The sequence below is a fragment of the Diuraphis noxia genome, unplaced genomic scaffold, assembly GCF_037042655.1.
Source record: "Diuraphis noxia isolate RWA-SAM2 unplaced genomic scaffold, SU_Dnox_SAM2 contig0002, whole genome shotgun sequence".
Lineage (NCBI taxonomy): Eukaryota > Metazoa > Arthropoda > Insecta > Hemiptera > Aphididae > Diuraphis > Diuraphis noxia.
In genome coordinates, this window is record NW_028301712.1 from 49,940,548 (window position 1) to 49,964,582 (window position 24,035).

Here is a 24,035-nt window from a genome sequence, read left to right on the forward strand (position 1 = left end):
GTTCATATTAGCGAATTTTATATGCCAAAAATGTAGATTAACACTCACTTAAACTATCTAGTGTAGTTTTGAAGACCGTTCTGATATTGTTCTACATGAAAATTATGAAACAATCAAAATTTGTGTGGAAATCACCATCAACAAGTGTCGATGTATGTCTGCCTGAGATTGTAGTATAAAATAAAATATTATATATTTTTAATTAATTTTTTTATCGGTATTTTGTACACTGAAAACATGAATAGTTGAGCTAGGTTTGATATTGACATATATTTTCCTCGTACATTGTAATTTCAAAAATATTTTTGAAATTAAAAAAAATGTTTCCCGAAATTTATGTACTTAAATCGTTCATATTAGCGAATTTTATGTGCCAAAAATGTAGATTAACACTCACTTAAACTATCTAGAGTAGTTTTGAAGACCGTTCTGTTAAAATTCTACCTGAAAATTTTGAAACATTCAAAATTTGTGTGGATATGATCACCAACAAGTGTCGATGTATGTCTGCCTGAGATTGTAGTATAAAATAAAATATTATATATTTTTAATTAATTTTTTTATCGGTATTTTGTACACTGAAAACATGAATAGTTGAGCTAGGTTTGATATTGACATATATTTTCCTTGTACATTGTAATATCAAAAATATTTTTGAAATTAAAAAAACTGTTTCCCGAAATTTAAGTACTTAAATCGTTCATATTAGCGAATTTTATGTGCCAAAAATGTAGATTAACACTCACTTAAACTATCTAGTGTAGTTTTGAAGCCCGTTCTGATAAAATTCTACCTGAAAATTGTGAAACATTCAAAATTTGTGTGGATATGACCACCAACAAGTGTCGATGTATGTCTGCCTGAGATTGTAGTATAAAATAAAATATTATATATTTTTAATTAATTTTTTTATCGGTATTTTGTACACTGAAAACATGAATAGTTGAGCTAGGTTTGATATTGACATATATTTTCCTCGTACATTGTAATTTCAAAAATATTTTTGAAATTAAAAAAAATGTTTCCCGAAATTTAAGTACTTAAATCGTTCATATTAGCGAATTTTATGTGCCAAAAATGTAGATTAACACTCACTTAAACTATCTAGAGTAGTTTTGAAGACCGTTCTGTTAAAATTCTACCTGAAAATTTTGAAACATTCAAAATTTGTGTGGATATGATCACCAACAAGTGTCGATGTATGTCTGCCTGAGATTGTAGTATAAAATAAAATATTATATATTTTTAATTAATTTTTTTATCGGTTGTTTTGTACACTGAAAACATGAATAGTTGAGCTAGGTTTGATATTGACATATATTTTCCTTGTACATTGTAATTTCAAAAATATATTTGAAATTAAAAAAACTGTTTCCCGAAATTTAAGTACTTAAATCGTTCATATTAGCGAATTTTATGTGCCAAAAATGTAGATTAACACTCACTTAAACTATCTAGTGTAGTTTTGAAGCCCGTTCTGATAAAATTCTACCTGAAAATTGTGAAACATTCAAAATTTGTGTGGATATGACCACCAACAAGTGTCGATGTATGTCTGCCTGAGATTGTAGTATAAAATAAAATATTATATATTTTTAATTAATTTTTTTATCGGTATTTTTATACACTGAAAACATGAATAGTTGAGCTAGGTTTGATATTGACATATATTTTCCTTGTACATTGTAATTTCAAAAATATATTTGAAATTAAAAAAACTGTTTCCCGAAATTTAAGTACTTAAATCGTTCATATTAGCGAATTTTATATGCCAAAAATGTAGATTAACACTCACTTAAACTATCTAGTGTAGTTTTGAAGACCGTTCTGATATTGTTCTACATGAAAATTATGAAACAATCAAAATTTGTGTGGAAATCACCATCAACAAGTGTCGATGTATGTCTGCCTGAGATTGTAGTATAAAATAAAATATTATATATTTTTAATTAATTTTTTTATCGGTATTTTGTACACTGAAAACATGAATAGTTTAGCTAGGTTTGATATTGACATATATTTTCCTTGTACATTGTAATTTCAAAAATATTTTTGAAATTAAAAAAACTGTTTCCCGACATTTAAGTACTTAAATCGTTCATATTAGCGAATTTTATGTGCCAAAAATGTAGATTAACACTCACTTAAACTATCTAGAGTAGTTTTGAAGACCGTTCTGATATTGTTCTACATGAAAATTATGAAACAATCAAAATTTGTGTGGAAATCACCATCAACAAGTGTCGATGTATGTCTGCCTAAGATTGTAGTATAAAAAAAATATTATATATTTTTAATTAATTTTTTTATCGGTATTTTGTACACTGAAAACATGAATAGTTGAGTTAGGTTTGATATTTACATATATTTTTCTTGTACATTGTTATTTCAAAAATATTTTTGAAATTAAAAAAACTGTTTCCCGAAATTTAAGTACTTAAGTCGTTCATATTAGCGAATTTTATGTGCCAAAAATGTAGATTAACACTCACTTAAACTATCTAGAGTAGTTTTGAAGCCCGTTCTGATAAAATTCTACCTGAAAATTGTGAAACATTCAAAATTTGAGTGGATATGACCACCAACAAGTGTCGATGTATGTCTGCCTGAGATTGTAGTATAAAATAAAATATTATATATTTTTAATTAATTTTTTTATCGGTATTTTGTACACTGAAAACATGAATAGTTGAGCTAGGTTTGATATTGACATATATTTTCCTCGTACATTGTAATTTCAAAAATATTTTTGAAATTAAAAAAAATGTTTCCCGAAATTTAAGTACTTAAATCGTTCATATTAGCGAATTTTATGTGCCAAAAATGTAGATTAACACTCACTTAAACTATCTAGAGTAGTTTTGAAGACCGTTCTGTTAAAATTCTACCTGAAAATTTTGAAACATTCAAAATTTGTGTGGATATGATCACCAACAAGTGTCGATGTATGTCTGCCTGAGATTGTAGTATAAAATAAAATATTATATATTTTTAATTAATTTTTTTATCGGTTGTTTTGTACACTGAAAACATGAATAGTTGAGCTAGGTTTGATATTGACATATATTTTCCTTGTACATTGTAATTTCAAAAATATATTTGAAATTAAAAAAACTGTTTCCCGAAATTTAAGTACTTAAATCGTTCATATTAGCGAATTTTATGTGCCAAAAATGTAGATTAACACTCACTTAAACTATCTAGTGTAGTTTTGAAGACCGTTCTGATAAAATTCTACCTGAAAATTGTGAAAAATTCAAAATTTGTGTGGATATGACCACCAACAAGTGTCGATGTATGTCTGCCTGAGATTGTAGTATAAAATAAAATATTATATATTTTTAATTAATTTTTTTATCGGTATTTTGTACACTGAAAACATGAATAGTTGAGCTAGGTTTGATATTGACATATATTTTCCTTGTACATTGTAATATCAAAAATATTTTTGAAATTAAAAAAACTGTTTCCCGAAATTTAAGTACTTAAATCGTTCATATTAGCGAATTTTATGTGCCAAAAATGTAGATTAACACTCACTTAAACTATCTAGTGTAGTTTTGAAGACCGTTCTGATAAAATTCTACCTGAAAATTGTGAAACATTCAAAATTTGTGTGGATATGACCACCAACAAGTGTCGATGTATGTCTGCCTGAGATTGTAGTATAAAATAAAATATTATATATTTTTAATTAATTTTTTTATCGGTATTTTGTACACTGAAAACATGAATAGTTGAGTTAGGTTTGATATTTACATATATTTTTCTTGTACATTGTAATTTCAAAAATATTTTTGAAATTAAAAAAACTGTTACCCGAAATTTAAGTACTTAAGTCGTTCATATTAGCGAATTTTATGTGCCAAAAATGTAGATTAACACTCACTTAAACTATCTAGAGTAGTTTTGAAGCCCGTTCTGATAAAATTCTACCTGAAAATTGTGAAACATTCAAAATTTGTGTGGATATGACCACCAACAAGTGTCGATGTATGTCTGCCTGAGATTGTAGTATAAAATAAAATATTATATATTTTTAATTAATTTTTTTATCGGTATTTTTATACACTGAAAACATGAATAGTTGAGCTAGGTTTGATATTGACATATATTTTCCTTGTACATTGTAATTTCAAAAATATATTTGAAATTAAAAAAACTGTTTCCCGAAATTTAAGTACTTAAATCGTTCATATTAGCGAATTTTATATGCCAAAAATGTAGATTAACACTCACTTAAACTATCTAGTGTAGTTTTGAAGACCGTTCTGATATTGTTCTACATGAAAATTATGAAACAATCAAAATTTGTGTGGAAATCACCATCAACAAGTGTCGATGTATGTCTGCCTGAGATTGTAGTATAAAATAAAATATTATATATTTTTAATTAATTTTTTTATCGGTATTTTGTACACTGAAAACATGAATAGTTGAGCTAGGTTTGATATTGACATATATTTTCCTTGTACATTGTAATTTCAAAAATATTTTTGAAATTAAAAAAACTGTTTCCCGAAATTTAAGTACTTAAATCGTTCATATTAGCGAATTTTATGTGCCAAAAATGTAGATTAACACTCACTTAAACTATCTAGAGTAGTTTTGATGACCGTTCTGATAAAATTCTACCTGAAAATTGTGAAAAATTCAAAATTTGTGTGGAAATGACCATCAACAAGTGTCGATGAATGTCTGCCTGAGATTGTAGTATAAACAAAAATATTATATATTTTTAATTAATTTTTTATCGGTATATTGTACACTGAAAACATGAATAGTTGAGCTAGGATTGATATTTAAATATATTTTCCTTGTACATTTTAATTTCAAAAATATTTTTGAAATTAAAAAAACTGTTTCCCGAAATTTAAGTACTTAAATCGTTCATATTAGCGAATTTTATGTGCCAAAAATATAGATTAACACTCACTTAAACTATCTAGACTAGTTTTGAAGACCGTTCTGATAAAATTCTACCTGAAAATTTTGAAACATTCAAAATTTGTGTGGAAATCACCATCAACAAGTGTCGATGTATGTCTGCCTAAGATTGTAGTATAAAAAAAAATATTATATATTTTTAATTAATTTTTTTATCGGTATTTTGTACACTGAAAACATGAATAGTTGAGCTAGGATTGATATTTACATATATTTTCCTTGTACGTTGTAATTTCAAAAATATTTTTGAAATTAAAAAAAATGTTTTCCGAAATTTAAGTACTTAAATCGTTCATATAAAAGAATTTTATGTGCCTAAAATGTAGATTAACACTCACTTAAACTATCTAGAGTAGTTTTGAAGCCCGTTCTGATAAAATTCTACCTGAAAATTGTGAAACATTCAAAATTTGTGTGGATATGACCACCAACAAGTGTCGATGTATGTCTGCCTGAGATTGTAGTATAAAATAAAATATTATATATTTTTAATTAATTTTTTTATCGGTTGTTTTGTACACTGAAAACATGAATAGTTGAGCTAGGTTTGATATTGACATATATTTTCCTTGTACATTGTAATTTCAAAAATATATTTGAAATTAAAAAAACTGTTTCCCGAAATTTAAGTACTTAAATCGTTCATATTAGCGAATTTTATGTGCCAAAAATGTAGATTAACACTCACTTAAACTATCTAGTGTAGTTTTGAAGACCGTTCTGATAAAATTCTACCTGAAAATTGTGAAAAATTCAAAATTTGTGTGGATATGACCACCAACAAGTGTCGATGTATGTCTGCCTGAGATTGTAGTATAAAATAAAATATTATATATTTTTAATTAATTTTTTTATCGGTATTTTGTACACTGAAAACATGAATAGTTGAGCTAGGTTTGATATTGACATATATTTTCCTTGTACATTGTAATATCAAAAATATTTTTGAAATTAAAAAAACTGTTTCCCGAAATTTAAGTACTTAAATCGTTCATATTAGCGAATTTTATGTGCCAAAAATGTAGATTAACACTCACTTAAACTATCTAGTGTAGTTTTGAAGACCGTTCTGATAAAATTCTACCTGAAAATTGTGAAACATTCAAAATTTGTGTGGATATGACCACCAACAAGTGTCGATGTATGTCTGCCTGAGATTGTAGTATAAAATAAAATATTATATATTTTTAATTAATTTTTTTATCGGTATTTTTATACACTGAAAACATGAATAGTTGAGCTAGGTTTGATATTGACATATATTTTCCTTGCACATTGTAATTTCAAAAATATATTTGAAATTAAAAAAACTGTTTCCCGAAATTTAAGTACTTAAATCGTTCATATTAGCGAATTTTATATGCCAAAAATGTAGATTAACACTCACTTAAACTATCTAGTGTAGTTTTGAAGACCGTTCTGATATTGTTCTACATGAAAATTATGAAACAATCAAAATTTGTGTGGAAATCACCATCAACAAGTGTCGATGTATGTCTGCCTGAGATTGTAGTATAAAATAAAATATTATATATTTTTAATTAATTTTTTTATCGGTATTTTGTACACTGAAAACATGAATAGTTGAGCTAGGTTTGATATTGACATATATTTTCCTTGTACATTGTAATTTCAAAAATATTTTTGAAATTAAAAAAACTGTTTCCCGAAATTTAAGTACTTAAATCGTTCATATTAGCGAATTTTATGTGCCAAAAATGTAGATTAACACTCACTTAAACTATCTAGAGTAGTTTTAAAGCCCGTTCTGATAAAATTCTACCTGAAAATTGTGAAACATTCAAAATTTGTGTGGATATGACCACCAACAAGTGTCGATGTATGTCTGCCTGAGATTGTAGTATAAAATAAAATATTATATATTTTTAATTAATTTTTTTATCGGTATTTTGTACACTGAAAACATGAATAGTTTAGCTAGGTTTGATATTGACATATATTTTCCTTGTACATTGTAATTTCAAAAATATTTTTGAAATTAAAAAAACTGTTTCCCGACATTTAAGTACTTAAATCGTTCATATTAGCGAATTTTATGTGCCAAAAATGTAGATTAACACTCACTTAAACTATCTAGAGTAGTTTTGAAGACCGTTCTGATATTGTTCTACATGAAAATTATGAAACAATCAAAATTTGTGTGGAAATCACCATCAACAAGTGTCGATGTATGTCTGCCTAAGATTGTAGTATAAAAAAAATATTATATATTTTTAATTAATTTTTTTATCGGTATTTTGTACACTGAAAACATGAATAGTTGAGCTAGGTTTGATATTGACATATATTTTCCTCGTACATTGTAATTTCAAAAATATTTTTGAAATTAAAAAAAATGTTTCCCGAAATTTAAGTACTTAAATCGTTCATATTAGCGAATTTTATGTGCCAAAAATGTAGATTAACACTCACTTAAACTATCTAGAGTAGTTTTGAAGACCGTTCTGTTAAAATTCTACCTGAAAATTTTGAAACATTCAAAATTTGTGTGGATATGATCACCAACAAGTGTCGATGTATGTCTGCCTGAGATTGTAGTATAAAATAAAATATTATATATTTTTAATTAATTTTTTTATCGGTTGTTTTGTACACTGAAAACATGAATAGTTGAGCTAGGTTTGATATTGACATATATTTTCCTTGTACATTGTAATTTCAAAAATATATTTGAAATTAAAAAAACTGTTTCCCGAAATTTAAGTACTTAAATCGTTCATATTAGCGAATTTTATGTGCCAAAAATGTAGATTAACACTCACTTAAACTATCTAGTGTAGTTTTGAAGCCCGTTCTGATAAAATTCTACCTGAAAATTGTGAAACATTCAAAATTTGTGTGGATATGACCACCAACAAGTGTCGATGTATGTCTGCCTGAGATTGTAGTATAAAATAAAATATTATATATTTTTAATTAATTTTTTTATCGGTATTTTGTACACTGAAAACATGAATAGTTTAGCTAGGTTTGATATTGACATATATTTTCCTTGTACATTGTAATTTCAAAAATATTTTTGAAATTAAAAAAACTGTTTCCCGACATTTAAGTACTTAAATCGTTCATATTAGCGAATTTTATGTGCCAAAAATGTAGATTAACACTCACTTAAACTATCTAGAGTAGTTTTGAAGACCGTTCTGATATTGTTCTACATGAAAATTATGAAACAATCAAAATTTGTGTGGAAATCACCATCAACAAGTGTCGATGTATGTCTGCCTAAGATTGTAGTATAAAAAAAATATTATATATTTTTAATTAATTTTTTTATCGGTATTTTGTACACTGAAAACATGAATAGTTGAGTTAGGTTTGATATTTACATATATTTTTCTTGTACATTGTTATTTCAAAAATATTTTTGAAATTAAAAAAAATGTTTCCCGAAATTTAAGTACTTAAATCGTTCATATTAGCGAATTTTATGTGCCAAAAATGTAGATTAACACTCACTTAAACTATCTAGAGTAGTTTTGAAGACCGTTCTGTTAAAATTCTACCTGAAAATTTTGAAACATTCAAAATTTGTGTGGATATGATCACCAACAAGTGTCGATGTATGTCTGCCTGAGATTGTAGTATAAAATAAAATATTATATATTTTTAATTAATTTTTTTATCGGTTGTTTTGTACACTGAAAACATGAATAGTTGAGCTAGGTTTGATATTGACATATATTTTCCTTGTACATTGTAATTTCAAAAATATATTTGAAATTAAAAAAACTGTTTCCCGAAATTTAAGTACTTAAATCGTTCATATTAGCGAATTTTATGTGCCAAAAATGTAGATTAACACTCACTTAAACTATCTAGTGTAGTTTTGAAGACCGTTCTGATAAAATTCTACCTGAAAATTGTGAAAAATTCAAAATTTGTGTGGATATGACCACCAACAAGTGTCGATGTATGTCTGCCTGAGATTGTAGTATAAAATAAAATATTATATATTTTTAATTAATTTTTTTATCGGTATTTTGTACACTGAAAACATGAATAGTTGAGCTAGGTTTGATATTGACATATATTTTCCTTGTACATTGTAATATCAAAAATATTTTTGAAATTAAAAAAACTGTTTCCCGAAATTTAAGTACTTAAATCGTTCATATTAGCGAATTTTATGTGCCAAAAATGTAGATTAACACTCACTTAAACTATCTAGTGTAGTTTTGAAGACCGTTCTGATAAAATTCTACCTGAAAATTGTGAAACATTCAAAATTTGTGTGGATATGACCACCAACAAGTGTCGATGTATGTCTGCCTGAGATTGTAGTATAAAATAAAATATTATATATTTTTAATTAATTTTTTTATCGGTATTTTGTACACTGAAAACATGAATAGTTGAGCTAGGTTTGATATTGACATATATTTTCCTTGTACATTGTAATTTCAAAAATATATTTGAAATTAAAAAAACTGTTTCCCGAAATTTAAGTACTTAAATCGTTCATATTAGCGAATTTTATATGCCAAAAATGTAGATTAACACTCACTTAAACTATCTAGTGTAGTTTTGAAGACCGTTCTGATATTGTTCTACATGAAAATTATGAAACAATCAAAATTTGTGTGGATATGACCACCAACAAGTGTCGATGTATGTCTGCCTGAGATTGTAGTATAAAATAAAATATTATATATTTTTAATTAATTTTTTTATCGGTATTTTGTACACTGAAAACATGAATAGTTTAGCTAGGTTTGATATTGACATATATTTTCCTTGTACATTGTAATTTCAAAAATATTTTTGAAATTAAAAAAACTGTTTCCCGAAATTTAAGTACTTAAATCGTTCATATTAGCGAATTTTATGTGCCAAAAATGTAGATTAACACTCACTTAAACTATCTAGAGTAGTTTTGAAGACCGTTCTGATATTGTTCTACATGAAAATTATGAAACAATCAAAATTTGTGTGGAAATCACCATCAACAAGTGTCGATGTATGTCTGCCTAAGATTGTAGTATAAAAAAAATATTATATATTTTTAATTAATTTTTTTATCGGTATTTTGTACACTGAAAACATGAATAGTTGAGTTAGGTTTGATATTTACATATATTTTTCTTGTACATTGTAATTTCAAAAATATTTTTGAAATTAAAAAAACTGTTTCCCGAAATTTAAGTACTTAAGTCGTTCATATTAGCGAATTTTATGTGCCAAAAATGTAGATTAACACTCACTTAAACTATCTAGAGTAGTTTTGAAGCCCGTTCTGATAAAATTCTACCTGAAAATTGTGAAACATTCAAAATTTGTGTGGATATGACCACCAACAAGTGTCGATGTATGTCTGCCTGAGATTGTAGTATAAAATAAAATATTATATATTTTTAATTAATTTTTTTATCGGTATTTTGTACACTGAAAACATGAATAGTTGAGCTAGGTTTGATATTGACATATATTTTCCTCGTACATTGTAATTTCAAAAATATTTTTGAAATTAAAAAAAATGTTTCCCGAAATTTAAGTACTTAAATCGTTCATATTAGCGAATTTTATGTGCCAAAAATGTAGATTAACACTCACTTAAACTATCTAGAGTAGTTTTGAAGACCGTTCTGTTAAAATTCTACCTGAAAATTTTGAAACATTCAAAATTTGTGTGGATATGATCACCAACAAGTGTCGATGTATGTCTGCCTGAGATTGTAGTATAAAATAAAATATTATATATTTTTAATTAATTTTTTTATCGGTTGTTTTGTACACTGAAAACATGAATAGTTGAGCTAGGTTTGATATTGACATATATTTTCCTTGTACATTGTAATTTCAAAAATATATTTGAAATTAAAAAAACTGTTTCCCGAAATTTAAGTACTTAAATCGTTCATATTAGCGAATTTTATGTGCCAAAAATGTAGATTAACACTCACTTAAACTATCTAGTGTAGTTTTGAAGCCCGTTCTGATAAAATTCTACCTGAAAATTGTGAAACATTCAAAATTTGTGTGGATATGACCACCAACAAGTGTCGATGTATGTCTGCCTGAGATTGTAGTATAAAATAAAATATTATATATTTTTAATTAATTTTTTTATCGGTATTTTTATACACTGAAAACATGAATAGTTGAGCTAGGTTTGATATTGACATATATTTTCCTTGTACATTGTAATTTCAAAAATATATTTGAAATTAAAAAAACTGTTTCCCGAAATTTAAGTACTTAAATCGTTCATATTAGCGAATTTTATATGCCAAAAATGTAGATTAACACTCACTTAAACTATCTAGTGTAGTTTTGAAGACCGTTCTGATATTGTTCTACATGAAAATTATGAAACAATCAAAATTTGTGTGGAAATCACCATCAACAAGTGTCGATGTATGTCTGCCTGAGATTGTAGTATAAAATAAAATATTATATATTTTTAATTAATTTTTTTATCGGTATTTTGTACACTGAAAACATGAATAGTTGAGCTAGGTTTGATATTGACATATATTTTCCTTGTACATTGTAATTTCAAAAATATATTTGAAATTAAAAAAACTGTTTCCCGAAATTTAAGTACTTAAATCGTTCATATTAGCGAATTTTATGTGCCAAAAATGTAGATTAACACTCACTTAAACTATCTAGTGTAGTTTTGAAGCCCGTTCTGATAAAATTCTACCTGAAAATTGTGAAACATTCAAAATTTGTGTGGATATGACCACCAACAAGTGTCGATGTATGTCTGCCTGAGATTGTAGTATAAAATAAAATATTATATATTTTTAATTAATTTTTTTATCGGTATTTTTATACACTGAAAACATGAATAGTTGAGCTAGGTTTGATATTGACATATATTTTCCTTGTACATTGTAATTTCAAAAATATATTTGAAATTAAAAAAACTGTTTCCCGAAATTTAAGTACTTAAATCGTTCATATTAGCGAATTTTATATGCCAAAAATGTAGATTAACACTCACTTAAACTATCTAGTGTAGTTTTGAAGACCGTTCTGATATTGTTCTACATGAAAATTATGAAACAATCAAAATTTGTGTGGAAATCACCATCAACAAGTGTCGATGTATGTCTGCCTGAGATTGTAGTATAAAATAAAATATTATATATTTTTAATTAATTTTTTTATCGGTATTTTGTACACTGAAAACATGAATAGTTGAGCTAGGTTTGATATTGACATATATTTTCCTTGTACATTGTAATTTCAAAAATATTTTTGAAATTAAAAAAACTGTTTCCCGAAATTTAAGTACTTAAATCGTTCATATTAGCGAATTTTATGTGCCAAAAATGTAGATTAACACTCACTTAAACTATCTAGAGTAGTTTTAAAGCCCGTTCTGATAAAATTCTACCTGAAAATTGTGAAACATTCAAAATTTGTGTGGATATGACCACCAACAAGTGTCGATGTATGTCTGCCTGAGATTGTAGTATAAAATAAAATATTATATATTTTTAATTAATTTTTTTATCGGTATTTTGTACACTGAAAACATGAATAGTTTAGCTAGGTTTGATATTGACATATATTTTCCTTGTACATTGTAATTTCAAAAATATTTTTGAAATTAAAAAAACTGTTTCCCGACATTTAAGTACTTAAATCGTTCATATTAGCGAATTTTATGTGCCAAAAATGTAGATTAACACTCACTTAAACTATCTAGAGTAGTTTTGAAGACCGTTCTGATATTGTTCTACATGAAAATTATGAAACAATCAAAATTTGTGTGGAAATCACCATCAACAAGTGTCGATGTATGTCTGCCTAAGATTGTAGTATAAAAAAAATATTATATATTTTTAATTAATTTTTTTATCGGTATTTTGTACACTGAAAACATGAATAGTTGAGTTAGGTTTGATATTTACATATATTTTTCTTGTACATTGTTATTTCAAAAATATTTTTGAAATTAAAAAAAATGTTTCCCGAAATTTAAGTACTTAAATCGTTCATATTAGCGAATTTTATGTGCCAAAAATGTAGATTAACACTCACTTAAACTATCTAGAGTAGTTTTGAAGACCGTTCTGTTAAAATTCTACCTGAAAATTTTGAAACATTCAAAATTTGTGTGGATATGATCACCAACAAGTGTCGATGTATGTCTGCCTGAGATTGTAGTATAAAATAAAATATTATATATTTTTAATTAATTTTTTTATCGGTTGTTTTGTACACTGAAAACATGAATAGTTGAGCTAGGTTTGATATTGACATATATTTTCCTTGTACATTGTAATTTCAAAAATATATTTGAAATTAAAAAAACTGTTTCCCGAAATTTAAGTACTTAAATCGTTCATATTAGCGAATTTTATGTGCCAAAAATGTAGATTAACACTCACTTAAACTATCTAGTGTAGTTTTGAAGACCGTTCTGATAAAATTCTACCTGAAAATTGTGAAAAATTCAAAATTTGTGTGGATATGACCACCAACAAGTGTCGATGTATGTCTGCCTGAGATTGTAGTATAAAATAAAATATTATATATTTTTAATTAATTTTTTTATCGGTATTTTGTACACTGAAAACATGAATAGTTGAGCTAGGTTTGATATTGACATATATTTTCCTTGTACATTGTAATATCAAAAATATTTTTGAAATTAAAAAAACTGTTTCCCGAAATTTAAGTACTTAAATCGTTCATATTAGCGAATTTTATGTGCCAAAAATGTAGATTAACACTCACTTAAACTATCTAGTGTAGTTTTGAAGACCGTTCTGATAAAATTCTACCTGAAAATTGTGAAACATTCAAAATTTGTGTGGATATGACCACCAACAAGTGTCGATGTATGTCTGCCTGAGATTGTAGTATAAAATAAAATATTATATATTTTTAATTAATTTTTTTATCGGTATTTTGTACACTGAAAACATGAATAGTTGAGCTAGGTTTGATATTGACATATATTTTCCTTGTACATTGTAATTTCAAAAATATATTTGAAATTAAAAAAACTGTTTCCCGAAATTTAAGTACTTAAATCGTTCATATTAGCGAATTTTATATGCCAAAAATGTAGATTAACACTCACTTAAACTATCTAGTGTAGTTTTGAAGACCGTTCTGATATTGTTCTACATGAAAATTATGAAACAATCAAAATTTGTGTGGATATGACCACCAACAAGTGTCGATGTATGTCTGCCTGAGATTGTAGTATAAAATAAAATATTATATATTTTTAATTAATTTTTTTATCGGTATTTTGTACACTGAAAACATGAATAGTTTAGCTAGGTTTGATATTGACATATATTTTCCTTGTACATTGTAATTTCAAAAATATTTTTGAAATTAAAAAAACTGTTTCCCGAAATTTAAGTACTTAAATCGTTCATATTAGCGAATTTTATGTGCCAAAAATGTAGATTAACACTCACTTAAACTATCTAGAGTAGTTTTGAAGACCGTTCTGATATTGTTCTACATGAAAATTATGAAACAATCAAAATTTGTGTGGAAATCACCATCAACAAGTGTCGATGTATGTCTGCCTAAGATTGTAGTATAAAAAAAATATTATATATTTTTAATTAATTTTTTTATCGGTATTTTGTACACTGAAAACATGAATAGTTGAGTTAGGTTTGATATTTACATATATTTTTCTTGTACATTGTAATTTCAAAAATATTTTTGAAATTAAAAAAACTGTTTCCCGAAATTTAAGTACTTAAGTCGTTCATATTAGCGAATTTTATGTGCCAAAAATGTAGATTAACACTCACTTAAACTATCTAGAGTAGTTTTGAAGCCCGTTCTGATAAAATTCTACCTGAAAATTGTGAAACATTCAAAATTTGTGTGGATATGACCACCAACAAGTGTCGATGTATGTCTGCCTGAGATTGTAGTATAAAATAAAATATTATATATTTTTAATTAATTTTTTTATCGGTATTTTGTACACTGAAAACATGAATAGTTGAGCTAGGTTTGATATTGACATATATTTTCCTCGTACATTGTAATTTCAAAAATATTTTTGAAATTAAAAAAAATGTTTCCCGAAATTTAAGTACTTAAATCGTTCATATTAGCGAATTTTATGTGCCAAAAATGTAGATTAACACTCACTTAAACTATCTAGAGTAGTTTTGAAGACCGTTCTGTTAAAATTCTACCTGAAAATTTTGAAACATTCAAAATTTGTGTGGATATGATCACCAACAAGTGTCGATGTATGTCTGCCTGAGATTGTAGTATAAAATAAAATATTATATATTTTTAATTAATTTTTTTATCGGTTGTTTTGTACACTGAAAACATGAATAGTTGAGCTAGGTTTGATATTGACATATATTTTCCTTGTACATTGTAATTTCAAAAATATATTTGAAATTAAAAAAACTGTTTCCCGAAATTTAAGTACTTAAATCGTTCATATTAGCGAATTTTATGTGCCAAAAATGTAGATTAACACTCACTTAAACTATCTAGTGTAGTTTTGAAGCCCGTTCTGATAAAATTCTACCTGAAAATTGTGAAACATTCAAAATTTGTGTGGATATGACCACCAACAAGTGTCGATGTATGTCTGCCTGAGATTGTAGTATAAAATAAAATATTATATATTTTTAATTAATTTTTTTATCGGTATTTTTATACACTGAAAACATGAATAGTTGAGCTAGGTTTGATATTGACATATATTTTCCTTGTACATTGTAATTTCAAAAATATATTTGAAATTAAAAAAACTGTTTCCCGAAATTTAAGTACTTAAATCGTTCATATTAGCGAATTTTATATGCCAAAAATGTAGATTAACACTCACTTAAACTATCTAGTGTAGTTTTGAAGACCGTTCTGATATTGTTCTACATGAAAATTATGAAACAATCAAAATTTGTGTGGAAATCACCATCAACAAGTGTCGATGTATGTCTGCCTGAGATTGTAGTATAAAATAAAATATTATATATTTTTAATTAATTTTTTTATCGGTATTTTGTACACTGAAAACATGAATAGTTGAGCTAGGTTTGATATTGACATATATTTTCCTTGTACATTGTAATTTCAAAAATATTTTTGAAATTAAAAAAACTGTTTCCCGAAATTTAAGTACTTAAATCGTTCATATTAGCGAATTTTATGTGCCAAAAATGTAGATTAACACTCACTTAAACTATCTAGAGTAGTTTTAAAGCCCGTTCTGATAAAATTCTACCTGAAAATTGTGAAACATTCAAAATTTGTGTGGATATGACCACCAACAAGTGTCGATGTATGTCTGCCTGAGATTGTAGTATAAAATAAAATATTATATATTTTTAATTAATTTTTTTATCGGTATTTTGTACACTGAAAACATGAATAGTTTAGCTAGGTTTGATATTGACATATATTTTCCTTGTACATTGTAATTTCAAAAATATTTTTGAAATTAAAAAAACTGTTTCCCGACATTTAAGTACTTAAATCGTTCATATTAGCGAATTTTATGTGCCAAAAATGTAGATTAACACTCACTTAAACTATCTAGAGTAGTTTTGAAGACCGTTCTGATATTGTTCTACATGAAAATTATGAAACAATCAAAATTTGTGTGGAAATCACCATCAACAAGTGTCGATGTATGTCTGCCTAAGATTGTAGTATAAAAAAAATATTATATATTTTTAATTAATTTTTTTATCGGTATTTTGTACACTGAAAACATGAATAGTTGAGTTAGGTTTGATATTTACATATATTTTTCTTGTACATTGTAATTTCAAAAATATTTTTGAAATTAAAAAAACTGTTTCCCGAAATTTAAGTACTTAAGTCGTTCATATTAGCGAATTTTATGTGCCAAAAATGTAGATTAACACTCACTTAAACTATCTAGAGTAGTTTTGAAGCCCGTTCTGATAAAATTCTACCTGAAAATTGTGAAACATTCAAAATTTGTGTGGATATGACCACCAACAAGTGTCGATGTATGTCTGCCTGAGATTGTAGTATAAAATAAAATATTATATATTTTTAATTAATTTTTTTATCGGTATTTTGTACACTGAAAACATGAATAGTTGAGCTAGGTTTGATATTGACATATATTTTCCTCGTACATTGTAATTTCAAAAATATTTTTGAAATTAAAAAAAATGTTTCCCGAAATTTAAGTACTTAAATCGTTCATATTAGCGAATTTTATGTGCCAAAAATGTAGATTAACACTCACTTAAACTATCTAGAGTAGTTTTGAAGACCGTTCTGTTAAAATTCTACCTGAAAATTTTGAAACATTCAAAATTTGTGTGGATATGATCACCAACAAGTGTCGATGTATGTCTGCCTGAGATTGTAGTATAAAATAAAATATTATATATTTTTAATTAATTTTTTTATCGGTTGTTTTGTACACTGAAAACATGAATAGTTGAGCTAGGTTTGATATTGACATATATTTTCCTTGTACATTGTAATTTCAAAAATATATTTGAAATTAAAAAAACTGTTTCCCGAAATTTAAGTACTTAAATCGTTCATATTAGCGAATTTTATGTGCCAAAAATGTAGATTAACACTCACTTAAACTATCTAGTGTAGTTTTGAAGCCCGTTCTGATAAAATTCTACCTGAAAATTGTGAAACATTCAAAATTTGTGTGGATATGACCACCAACAAGTGTCGATGTATGTCTGCCTGAGATTGTAGTATAAAATAAAATATTATATATTTTTAATTAATTTTTTTATCGGTATTTTTATACACTGAAAACATGAATAGTTGAGCTAGGTTTGATATTGACATATATTTTCCTTGTACATTGTAATTTCAAAAATATATTTGAAATTAAAAAAACTGTTTCCCGAAATTTAAGTACTTAAATCGTTCATATTAGCGAATTTTATATGCCAAAAATGTAGATTAACACTCACTTAAACTATCTAGTGTAGTTTTGAAGACCGTTCTGATATTGTTCTACATGAAAATTATGAAACAATCAAAATTTGTGTGGAAATCACCATCAACAAGTGTCGATGTATGTCTGCCTGAGATTGTAGTATAAAATAAAATATTATATATTTTTAATTAATTTTTTTATCGGTATTTTGTACACTGAAAACATGAATAGTTGAGCTAGGTTTGATATTGACATATATTTTCCTTGTACATTGTAATTTCAAAAATATTTTTGAAATTAAAAAAACTGTTTCCCGAAATTTAAGTACTTAAATCGTTCATATTAGCGAATTTTATGTGCCAAAAATGTAGATTAACACTCACTTAAACTATCTAGAGTAGTTTTAAAGCCCGTTCTGATAAAATTCTACCTGAAAATTGTGAAACATTCAAAATTTGTGTGGATATGACCACCAACAAGTGTCGATGTATGTCTGCCTGAGATTGTAGTATAAAATAAAATATTATATATTTTTAATTAATTTTTTTATCGGTATTTTGTACACTGAAAACATGAATAGTTTAGCTAGGTTTGATATTGACATATATTTTCCTTGTACATTGTAATTTCAAAAATATTTTTGAAATTAAAAAAACTGTTTCCCGACATTTAAGTACTTAAATCGTTCATATTAGCGAATTTTATGTGCCAAAAATGTAGATTAACACTCACTTAAACTATCTAGAGTAGTTTTGAAGACCGTTCTGATATTGTTCTACATGAAAATTATGAAACAATCAAAATTTGTGTGGAAATCACCATCAACAAGTGTCGATGTATGTCTGCCTAAGATTGTAGTATAAAAAAAATATTATATATTTTTAATTAATTTTTTTATCGGTATTTTGTACACTGAAAACATGAATAGTTGAGTTAGGTTTGATATTTACATATATTTTTCTTGTACATTGTTATTTCAAAAATATTTTTGAAATTAAAAAAAATGTTTCCCGAAATTTAAGTACTTAAATCGTTCATATTAGCGAATTTTATGTGCCAAAAATGTAGATTAACACTCACTTAAACTATCTAGAGTAGTTTTGAAGACCGTTCTGTTAAAATTCTACCTGAAAATTTTGAAACATTCAAAATTTGTGTGGATATGATCACCAACAAGTGTCGATGTATGTCTGCCTGAGATTGTAGTATAAAATAAAATATTATATATTTTTAATTAATTTTTTTATCGGTTGTTTTGTACACTGAAAACATGAATAGTTGAGCTAGGTTTGATATTGACATATATTTTCCTTGTACATTGTAATTTCAAAAATATATTTGAAATTAAAAAAACTGTTTCCCGAAATTTAAGTACTTAAATCGTTCATATTAGCGAATTTTATGTGCCAAAAATGTAGATTAACACTCACTTAAACTATCTAGTGTAGTTTTGAAGACCGTTCTGATAAAATTCTACCTGAAAATTGTGAAAAATTCAAAATTTGTGTGGATATGACCACCAACAAGTGTCGATGTATGTCTGCCTGAGATTGTAGTATAAAATAAAATATTATATATTTTTAATTAATTTTTTTATCGGTATTTTGTACACTGAAAACATGAATAGTTGAGCTAGGTTTGATATTGACATATATTTTCCTTGTACATTGTAATATCAAAAATATTTTTGAAATTAAAAAAACTGTTTCCCGAAATTTAAGTACTTAAATCGTTCATATTAGCGAATTTTATGTGCCAAAAATGTAGATTAACACTCACTTAAACTATCTAGTGTAGTTTTGAAGACCGTTCTGATAAAATTCTACCTGAAAATTGTGAAACATTCAAAATTTGTGTGGATATGACCACCAACAAGTGTCGATGTATGTCTGCCTGAGATTGTAGTATAAAATAAAATATTATATATTTTTAATTAATTTTTTTATCGGTATTTTGTACACTGAAAACATGAATAGTTGAGTTAGGTTTGATATTTACATATATTTTTCTTGTACATTGTAATTTCAAAAATATTTTTGAAATTAAAAAAACTGTTTCCCGAAATTTAAGTACTTAAGTCGTTCATATTAGCGAATTTTATGTGCCAAAAATGTAGATTAACACTCACTTAAACTATCTAGAGTAGTTTTGAAGCCCGTTCTGATAAAATTCTACCTGAAAATTGTGAAACATTCAAAATTTGTGTGGATATGACCACCAACAAGTGTCGATGTATGTCTGCCTGAGATTGTAGTATAAAATAAAATATTATATATTTTTAATTAATTTTTTTATCGGTATTTTTATACACTGAAAACATGAATAGTTGAGCTAGGTTTGATATTGACATATATTTTCCTTGTACATTGTAATTTCAAAAATATATTTGAAATTAAAAAAACTGTTTCCCGAAATTTAAGTACTTAAATCGTTCATATTAGCGAATTTTATATGCCAAAAATGTAGATTAACACTCACTTAAACTATCTAGTGTAGTTTTGAAGACCGTTCTGATATTGTTCTACATGAAAATTATGAAACAATCAAAATTTGTGTGGATATGACCACCAACAAGTGTCGATGTATGTCTGCCTGAGATTGTAGTATAAAATAAAATATTATATATTTTTAATTAATTTTTTTATCGGTATTTTGTACACTGAAAACATGAATAGTTTAGCTAGGTTTGATATTGACATATATTTTCCTTGTACATTGTAATTTCAAAAATATTTTTGAAATTAAAAAAACTGTTTCCCGAAATTTAAGTACTTAAATCGTTCATATTAGCGAATTTTATGTGCCAAAAATGTAGATTAACACTCACTTAAACTATCTAGAGTAGTTTTGAAGACCGTTCTGATATTGTTCTACATGAAAATTATGAAACAATCAAAATTTGTGTGGAAATCACCATCAACAAGTGTCGATGTATGTCTGCCTAAGATTGTAGTATAAAAAAAATATTATATATTTTTAATTAATTTTTTTATCGGTATTTTGTACACTGAAAACATGAATAGTTGAGTTAGGTTTGATATTTACATATATTTTTCTTGTACATTGTTATTTCAAAAATATTTTTGAAATTAAAAAAAATGTTTCCCGAAATTTAAGTACTTAAATCGTTCATATTAGCGAATTTTATGTGCCAAAAATGTAGATTAACACTCACTTAAACTATCTAGAGTAGTTTTGAAGACCGTTCTGTTAAAATTCTACCTGAAAATTTTGAAACATTCAAAATTTGTGTGGATATGATCACCAACAAGTGTCGATGTATGTCTGCCTGAGATTGTAGTATAAAATAAAATATTATATATTTTTAATTAATTTTTTTATCGGTTGTTTTGTACACTGAAAACATGAATAGTTGAGCTAGGTTTGATATTGACATATATTTTCCTTGTACATTGTAATTTCAAAAATATATTTGAAATTAAAAAAACTGTTTCCCGAAATTTAAGTACTTAAATCGTTCATATTAGCGAATTTTATGTGCCAAAAATGTAGATTAACACTCACTTAAACTATCTAGTGTAGTTTTGAAGACCGTTCTGATAAAATTCTACCTGAAAATTGTGAAAAATTCAAAATTTGTGTGGATATGACCACCAACAAGTGTCGATGTATGTCTGCCTGAGATTGTAGTATAAAATAAAATATTATATATTTTTAATTAATTTTTTTATCGGTATTTTGTACACTGAAAACATGAATAGTTGAGCTAGGTTTGATATTGACATATATTTTCCTTGTACATTGTAATATCAAAAATATTTTTGAAATTAAAAAAACTGTTTCCCGAAATTTAAGTACTTAAATCGTTCATATTAGCGAATTTTATGTGCCAAAAATGTAGATTAACACTCACTTAAACTATCTAGTGTAGTTTTGAAGACCGTTCTGATAAAATTCTACCTGAAAATTGTGAAACATTCAAAATTTGTGTGGATATGACCACCAACAAGTGTCGATGTATGTCTGCCTGAGATTGTAGTATAAAATAAAATATTATATATTTTTAATTAATTTTTTTATCGGTATTTTGTACACTGAAAACATGAATAGTTGAGTTAGGTTTGATATTTACATATATTTTTCTTGTACATTGTAATTTCAAAAATATTTTTGAAATTAAAAAAACTGTTTCCCGAAATTTAAGTACTTAAGTCGTTCATATTAGCGAATTTTATGTGCCAAAAATGTAGATTAACACTCACTTAAACTATCTAGAGTAGTTTTGAAGCCCGTTCTGATAAAATTCTACCTGAAAATTGTGAAACATTCAAAATTTGTGTGGATATGACCACCAACAAGTGTCGATGTATGTCTGCCTGAGATTGTAGTATAAAATAAAATATTATATATTTTTAATTAATTTTTTTATCGGTATTTTTATACACTGAAAACATGAATAGTTGAGCTAGGTTTGATATTGACATATATTTTCCTTGTACATTGTAATTTCAAAAATATATTTGAAATTAAAAAAACTGTTTCCCGAAATTTAAGTACTTAAATCGTTCATATTAGCGAATTTTATATGCCAAAAATGTAGATTAACACTCACTTAAACTATCTAGTGTAGTTTTGAAGACCGTTCTGATATTGTTCTACATGAAAATTATGAAACAATCAAAATTTGTGTGGATATGACCACCAACAAGTGTCGATGTATGTCTGCCTGAGATTGTAGTATAAAATAAAATATTATATATTTTTAATTAATTTTTTTATCGGTATTTTGTACACTGAAAACATGAATAGTTTAGCTAGGTTTGATATTGACATATATTTTCCTTGTACATTGTAATTTCAAAAATATTTTTGAAATTAAAAAAACTGTTTCCCGAAATTTAAGTACTTAAATCGTTCATATTAGCGAATTTTATGTGCCAAAAATGTAGATTAACACTCACTTAAACTATCTAGAGTAGTTTTGAAGACCGTTCTGATATTGTTCTACATGAAAATTATGAAACAATCAAAATTTGTGTGGAAATCACCATCAACAAGTGTCGATGTATGTCTGCCTAAGATTGTAGTATAAAAAAAATATTATATATTTTTAATTAATTTTTTTATCGGTATTTTGTACACTGAAAACATGAATAGTTGAGTTAGGTTTGATATTTACATATATTTTTCTTGTACATTGTAATTTCAAAATAATTTTTGAAATTAAAAAAACTGTTTCCCGAAATTTAAGTACTTAAGTCGTTCATATTAGCGAATTTTATGTGCCAAAAATGTAGATTAACACTCACTTAAACTATCTAGAGTAGTTTTGAAGCCCGTTCTGATAAAATTCTACCTGAAAATTGTGAAACATTCAAAATTTGTGTGGATATGACCACCAACAAGTGTCGATGTATGTCTGCCTGAGATTGTAGTATAAAATAAAATATTATATATTTTTAATTAATTTTTTTATCGGTATTTTGTACACTGAAAACATGAATAGTTGAGCTAGGTTTGATATTGACATATATTTTCCTCGTACATTGTAATTTCAAAAATATTTTTGAAATTAAAAAAAATGTTTCCCGAAATTTAAGTACTTAAATCGTTCATATTAGCGAATTTTATGTGCCAAAAATGTAGATTAACACTCACTTAAACTATCTAGAGTAGTTTTGAAGACCGTTCTGTTAAAATTCTACCTGAAAATTTTGAAACATTCAAAATTTGTGTGGATATGATCACCAACAAGTGTCGATGTATGTCTGCCTGAGATTGTAGTATAAAATAAAATATTATATATTTTTAATTAATTTTTTTATCGGTTGTTTTGTACACTGAAAACATGAATAGTTGAGCTAGGATTGATATTGACATATATTTTCCTTGTACATTGTAATTTCAAAAATATATTTGAAATTAAAAAAACTGTTTCCCGAAATTTAAGTACTTAAATCGTTCATATTAGCGAATTTTATGTGCCAAAAATGTAGATTAACACTCACTTAAACTATCTAGTGTAGTTTTGAAGACCGTTCTGATAAAATTCTACCTGAAAATTGTGAAAAATTCAAAATTTGTGTGGATATGACCACCAACAAGTGTCGATGTATGTCTGCCTGAGATTGTAGTATAAAATAAAATATTATATATTTTTAATTAATTTTTTTATCGGTATTTTGTACACTGAAAACATGAATAGTTGAGCTAGGTTTGATATTGACATATATTTTCCTTGTACATTGTAATA